Genomic DNA, 8,036 nt, shown 5'->3' with positions numbered 1-8,036 from the left:
GGGCCAACATCAGGATTTCCCTCATTTTATCAGCTTACCAGCATCAGAATATGGGAAGAAACCTATGAGATTTTTTTCTTGTTTCCTTCTTTCTTTCTGTGGTTGATTGAGCTCTAGAAACATGTGTTATTAATGGGAGGTACACAGAATTAGAAGCTCGCATGTCTCATGTCTGAGTTAGACAAAATTTTATCTTAATCTCAACAAGATAGTACTTTCATGAGACTGAGAGAAGGAAACTGGCCAATGGCTTTTACATGCTCATTCATTTCCTAGTACATATTTATAAATAAAATGCTCTATGAATATTATATTTTATCCACATTGCTTCCAACCTTCTTTTCAAAGAGAGAAAATTTAAGTGTCTGAAAAGTCCTAAGTGAATCTTTAAAAAGGGGGGACAAGTCATTCCCTAAACACCTTGCGAAGAGTTAGAATGAGCTGGCATGGTCCCTGAACAAAAGAACTCTAATTGAGAGAATCTACAAATATATGTATCCTTTCTTAATGTCTATATGCAGATATCTTATAATAAAAGATAATAAAATCTTTGGCATAATGTACATAAGAGCTGAGCACATAAATGTATCAATATTCCCTCTTTCCATAAGAAGGAAAAATGTCAGATGGCTGGGAAATAGAGGACTTGAGCTCTCCCCTTCCACACACCTAATTCCAAAGAACATTTAATTTGTGACCTTCTATTTAGGTTTCTGACGTATTAATGATGATTTTCTATCTTTGCAGACACACTCCAAACTAGGCAGGATTTAATTTGAGATCTTTCCACAGGATGCCACAACATTTCTAATTTTAATAAAACAAAACACAACAAAAACCTGCTTGGGGGCCAGGTGTGGTGGCTCACACCTGTAATCCCAGCACCTTGAGAGGCCAAGAGGTGGATTGCTTGAGCCCAGGAGTTGGAGACCAGCCTGGTTGTTATAATTAGTATGGCAAAACCCCATCTCTAAAAAAGAATACAAAAATTAGCTGGGTGTGGTGGTGCAACACCTGTGGTCCTAGCTATTTGGGAGGCTGTGACGGAAGAATCACCTGAGTTTGGGAGGCAGAGGTTGCAGTGAGCCAAGACAGCGCCACTGCACTTCAGCCTCGGTGACAAAGAGAGACCCTGTCTCAAAAAGAAAATCCTAAAAAACAAAACAAAACAAAAAAAGAAAAGAAAACCTGTTGGACTTCTGCAGAAATTTATTTATTTTTAATATGTAGACATTTTCAAAATCAAGAGCTAATGTTTTATTGATTTTATACTGATGCTGTATATTTAAGTGATATTATTTCCAAGATATTGTAATTAATTAACCTTGGAGTACATGATATATTTTAAAGGTACAAAGATACCCAAGGTAACAGAAAAATTTTCCCTTTGCTTTCCATGTACTCAAGAGACAAGATATTTTGTACCTATTTCTAATGAGAGACTGAAAGAACTGATTTTCATATCCAACAAAAGACATGATATAAAAAGTACATCAATTAATTCTTGGAATTTACAAAATAAAACTAAATGGCATGACAGGAGTAAGTTCTTTAAAAACTTGTATATAGCACCCTTACATTTTTTTCTTTTTATTTGTGGACAGTTTTTACTGGCTGCATAAGACATCAATATAGGTGCAATCTACCTGCTGAAACTATGGAACTAAAAATATTAGCTGACTTACAAAATAGTGAAATCTTTATTGGCAAACCATTTAAAAAGCAAATGACTTGGAGATAGAGAAAAAAAAGGAATGCCACCTAATATGTAACCTTTGCTGCCAATTTAATGATGTACATTTGTAATCACAAGTTACCACATCATACATTACACTGTAGGGCGTAATCCAGGTACAAAGTTAGCTTTGTATAGTAATTAACTTCCTTTATTTACAGTTTAAAAATATTTACTTCTGATCCAACTTGTTTATAATTTAAGGTCAATTCAAGTTTATTTCCTTAAGAAGCATTCTTCAATGGTTTACTGGGAAACTCAGAAAATAGGGAGCAGGGAAGCTGGGGACTCACAGAACAAAGACATGAAAATGGCTCAGGAGCTAAGTTTTCAGTGCAACTAGAGAAGTATCTGACATAGAATGGAGGCTCAATGGATATTTGTCAAATAAATAAAAATATTCTGCTGGAAAAAACACATGTACACACACTACGTTTCCTACTACTAGTTATAACTCAGTGTTTCCATCACATGAGAGAACCCCATAACAGCCACACTTTCGATTGAGAACAGCACCTAATTACACCTGAACGTTACCAATTGAAAGGCCCAGAACTGTCTCTACAATCACTTAGATCATCCCAAGACCCAAATTTGCAGTTTGCGAGGTCATCTGCATAAAAATGAATTTTTGAAAAAGGTTCATAACAACTGCCAAGATATTGTTTCTTACAGCAGGAATCATGGAAAAATATCCAGTCTTCTATATCAAGGAAGCTTCTTGCTGGTGAGATTTAGCAATGGGTACATTGATTTCATCTCAAGGTAATTAGTGTCACTTTTTGGATCCCTAAACCTTAGACAAAAAAGAAATTTATTCACTGGCTAAGTAATTTTTCAAGAGAGTGATTAATGAAGAAATTATGCAAAACACCTGACCAGCATTCCTCACACCTGTCCAGGACATAAAAAACAAGGAAAGTTTTACATGTTGTCACAGCTAAGAGGAGCCTAAATGTGACAACTAAATGTATTACCTTGGATGGGATCTTGGAACAGAAAAAGAACATTAAGTAAAAACTAAGGAAATCTGAATAACTACGAACTTCATTAACAATAGTGGGTGAATACTGGTACAATAATTATGACAAATATATCATACTAATTGTAACAAATAAGATGCTAGTAACAGGGGAACTGGGTGCCAAGTATGTGGAAACTCTGCTGTCATAATCTTTCTGTAAATCTAATACTATTTTTAAAAATAAAATTTATTTTTAAAATTGTTCAACTGTTTACATACATATAAAACACTTAGCAAATTACGCACCTGAAATCTTACTTATATGAAGTTTTGTGTCCGGAGTTGGTTCTTTCTGGTGAATTCGTGGTCTCACCGACTTCAAGAACAGAGCCGCGGACCTTCGTGGTGAGTGTTACAGTTCTTAAAGATGGCACGGACCGAAAGAGTGAGCAGCAGCAATTTGCTGTGAAGAGGGAAAGAACAAAGCTTGCACAGTGTGGAAGGGGACCCGAGCGGGTTTTCCCTGCTGGCTGGGGTGGCCAGCTTTTATTCCCTTATTTGTCCCTGCCCACGTCCTGCTGATTGGTCCATTTTACAGAGTGCTGATTGGTCCATTTAACAAACCTCTAGCTAGCCACAGAGTGCTGATTGGTGCATTTTACAATCCTCTTGTAAGACAGAAAAGTTCTCCAAGTCCCCACTCAACCCAGGAAGTCCAGCTGGCTTCACCTCTCTGTTACATTAATATCACATACATGGGCACATGCACACACATGCACACATACACACACAAAAAAAACACTCACCCCCATACACACAGGGCTGCTGAGATGCTTGGGTTAAAGCACATCTACTTGTTTCCTGGGTGTATGAGCTAGGTTGTTTTTAATCTAAGACTTTTTAGTTAGCAAGTGAGTGGCCTGTCATTTCCCTTGAACATACAGTTCATTGAGACTAGAATCCGTGTTTGTTTTGTAATCACAGAAACTGCTGCTACAAGGGCTCACTCTGTCTATCTGTGCTTCATGAAGTTAATATTTCCCATCTAAGAGACACCAAAAAATGTCCCCAGGTCTGGGATGAAATATAATAAGACTGTTGCTATAGGTATGTCAATGAGAATTAAGGTCATCACAAGTCTTCCTCAACAGTGCAGTTTAGGAAATTTATTTATTTCATGCTCTTTACATAAAATTTTTGTACAGGTGTTCAATTCATATGTTTGGACATAATTCAAAAGAAAAACATGTGTTTTCCCAAAGTAGGCCAATAGAATTTTATAGTATCATTCACCCTAAAATGTTGTTGTAAGTTTTGCTTTTCGTATATATTTAAGGATTAGAAAAAAAATACTAAAGCAAGGTTTCTCATGATTAGTGTATACACTGTGGAATAGCAGATGTTACAATGTACCCTGAGGACAAAAGAGGCTGCCAAATTTGAACACATCAATTTTAACAACCCTGAAACTCATTTTTGCCAAATGTTTTAAGTACAGGAAATAACTTGAGCCACACTGTACTTTCTTTTTTATTTAAAACATGACTAAAGGTTGAGTCTTTCAGAAGAGCTGAGGCAAATAGCCAATTAAAGCTATGTCCATGATTTGCAAACTTCTTTGTGAGATTATTATGCACAATAACCCAACTTCAGCTACCTAAAGTAACAGGTTAATGACAAGACTCCTCATCTTTTCAAAATTATTTGTAATGATCCATACTGTTGGTCTAAATTAGAAGGCATAAATAAGGAACTATAGACATAAATGTTTGGCAACAATCTGGATATGTTTTAAAAAAGAAATAAATGTGTTCTAAAAATATCTCAGTGTGATATTGAGTTTTACATCTTTAATTTCTGCATTATCAGTCCAGTACTTACGCTTTCATCCAACAAATATTGAGTGTTTTCATCCAATTTGCATTCATAATTACAGATACCCAAAATGTACTTGGGAGCACAGAAATGTAAAAAACAAAACTTCAAATTATCTATAATCATTTTAAGTTACAAATTGTGTCAGAATAAAAATTTACTTAAAGGAAAAATCCAGCAATATTTGTTGAGATATATTGTGTATATATGTGTATATATTTATGTTTGAAGAGCAATCTTTAAAGCATTTTGGGAGTTTATTCTGACATAGAACTTAAAGTCATATGGCTAGGTTCAGCGTGGAACAGCAGATGACTTTCTTTTATAGGCTTTGACAACACTCTTAATTTCACCCATGTTGGTCACAAACCTGTCATCACTGACAGAAAAACAAGTCAAAGCACAAGCAAATTGGGTCAATAACATCACTATTTGCATATGCAATGCAAGATTTTTACATTGCATTCACTTAATTCTATTCGTCATGTGCCCAAAACGTATAGCCAATATATTAGCAAAAAACTGCAATTACTTTTGCACCAACCTAATAATACTGGAACATCAAGACATATTAAAAGGGCTATATTTATGAAAGGCATTTAGTGTAAATGGCCCCTGGAAATATGAAAATATAGAAACTAGAGAAGGATGACATCTCTGTTCTGGCAAAACCATATCTATCTCTCAGAATCCAGCTTAGAAATCATTTCTTCTGGGAAGGTTAACCAAAAAACCCACAATTTGCCCCCATCTATACCATCTATAGATAGTTTCCTACTATCTCTCTCTCTCTATATATATATAGATAGATATAGATATAGATATAGATATAGATATAACCTTTTTTTTTTTTTGAGACTGAATATTGCTCTGTCGCCCAGGCTAGAGTGCAGTGGCATGATCTTGGCTAACTGCAACCTCTGCCACCCAGGTTCAAGCGATTCTCCTGCCTCAGCTTCCCGAGTAGCTGGGATTACAGGTACGTGTCACCAAGCCCAGCTAATTTTTGGGGTTTCAGCAACTTAGCCAGGCTGATCTTGAACTCCTGATCTCGTGATCCACCTGTCTCGGCCTCCCAAAGTGCTGGGATTACAGGCATGAGCCATAGTGCCTGGCCTGCTATCTATATTTTTTTTTATTAAGACTCCTATACTTACTTCACTCTGAGAGGTGAAGCCAGCTGGACTTCCTGGGTTGAGTGGGGACTTGGAGAACTTTCTGTCTTACAAGAGGATTGTAAAATGCACCAATCAGCACTCTGATTTGTAAAATACACGAATCAGTGCTCTGTAAAAATGCACCAATCAGCCTTCTGTGGCTAGCTAGAGGTTTGTAAAATGGACCAATCAGCACCCTGTAAAATGGACCAATCAGCACCCTGTAAAATGGACCAATCAGTGCTCTGTAAAATGCACCATCAGCGGGACGTGGGCGGGGATGAATAAGGGAATAAAAGCTGGCCACCCCAGCCAGTAGGGGCAACCTGCTAAGGTCCCCTTCCACACTTGGAAGCTTTGTTCTTTCGCTCTTCGCAATAAATTTTGCTGCTGCTCACTCTTTGGGACCGTGCCACCTTTAAGAGCTGTAACACCACAAAGGTCTGCGGCTTCATTTTTCAAGTCAGCAAGACCACAAACCCCCTGGAAGGAACGAACTCCGGACACAACTCCATTGTAATTTATTTATTTATTTACATATCTGCCAGCCCTATTAAATAACGGACTCATTAAAGGAGTGAATTCTTATTTCTCCAACTTCTAGCTCACTGCTCTGTACATTTTAAGCATTCATTAAGTGTTGATACATAAGGCTAAGTGAAAGAAGCCAGTCAAAAAGGATATATAGTACATGACTGTTCTGCAGTGAGCAGGTCTATGCAAATCTACCCACAAAGGCCAAGAAAGCTGAAAGGCCAAAGAAATAGGCTGATAAATCCAGTTTCCCAGAAAGAAACATTTAATAGGGACTTAAGAACAGAGGCCATGTCTCAAGCAGCCGCAAGATGAGATGGTGGATTCCCACACTGCCCAGGGCTTGTATAATATGCCACAGGGAAAGGGTATGTGTGTTACAGAAGGGATGTGTCTGATTGCTTAAGGGCAGGATTTATGGTAAATATGATAACATCAAGCTTGTTTTGACCTACGGGAGGATTTACAGTAAATACATGCTCTTACACAAAGAACAGTAGGTAAAATAGAAATCTTAGAGGCATTCCAGAACTAGTGTTATTCAGAGGTCAACACAGTGGATTAGCATCCAAGATGGAGTTGCTTTAGTCTCTGCAATGACAGTCTGGAAAAGGCAAAACTATAGGTAGTTTAAAAAAAAAAAAAATCAGTGATTGCTAGGATTTGGGCAAAGGAAGAGAGGGATAAATGGGTGGAGCACAGGATGTTTTTAAAGCAGTGTTTTAGTCTGTTCTCATGCTGCTAATAAAGACATATCTAAGACTGGGTAATTTATAAAGAAAAAGTGGTTTAATGGACTCCCAGTTCCATGTGGCTGCGGAGGCCTCACAATCATGGCAGAAGGTGAAAGTCACGTCTTACATGATGGCAGATAAGAGAAAATGAAAGCCAAGCAAAAGGGGTTTCCCCTTATAAAATCATCAGATCTCATGAGGGCTTACTACCACCGGAACAATATGGGGGAAACTGACTCAATGATTCAATTATATCCCACCAGGTCCCTCCCACAACACTTGGGAATTATGGGAGCTATAATTTGTAGGGGTTCAGTCAGGATGGTGGGAGAAATTGTAAAATAAATACAAACCTTCTTGGAAGACTGGAAGGTTTTTGCAAAAGCCTCAGGATAAAGTTATGGCTGAAGGCAGCCTCATCCTCTTTGACTATAACAAGGGTAATTAACACAGGAATGTAGAGGAGTCTATCTAAATAGCTTGTTTACTCATTGGTCATAAGACTAACTTTTGACCATCTGCAGTTGCATGATTGCTGTCTACTTGGGGATTGGCAATGGTAATTACCTTCTAGCAGAGTTTACTTGAGAATTTTATTATTTAATGTGTGCTGAATAAATGCCAGGAAGGCCAGCTAGTAGGGTCCCAGTTGCAACTCTTTACAGCACTCTCCTTGGAGTCTGTAAGCGGCCCAGACCCTCAGCCAAACTGATAAGCATAATATCTGTGTCAGTGTACATTATTCATCCGTCGTTGGGTCAGGGTCTGCAGGATGGACCCCCACAACAATTCAAGATGAGATTTTTGGTGGGGACACAGCCAAACCATATCAAGAAGCAAGACTATTTTGTATGGTACTATAATGGTAGTTAGATGACATTATGCATTTGTCAAAACCCATAGAACTATGCAACACAATGAATGGGTTCTAGTGTAAACTATGACCCTCAGTTAATAATAGTGTACTAATATTGGATCATCAACTGTAAAGAATGTGCCATACTGGTGTAAGATATTAATAAGAGCAGGAGGAGAGA

This window comes from Nomascus leucogenys, chromosome 7b, assembly GCF_006542625.1.
Source record: "Nomascus leucogenys isolate Asia chromosome 7b, Asia_NLE_v1, whole genome shotgun sequence".
In the NCBI taxonomy this organism is placed as follows: domain Eukaryota; kingdom Metazoa; phylum Chordata; class Mammalia; order Primates; family Hylobatidae; genus Nomascus; species Nomascus leucogenys.
Note: the sequence above shows the minus strand (reverse complement) of the source record.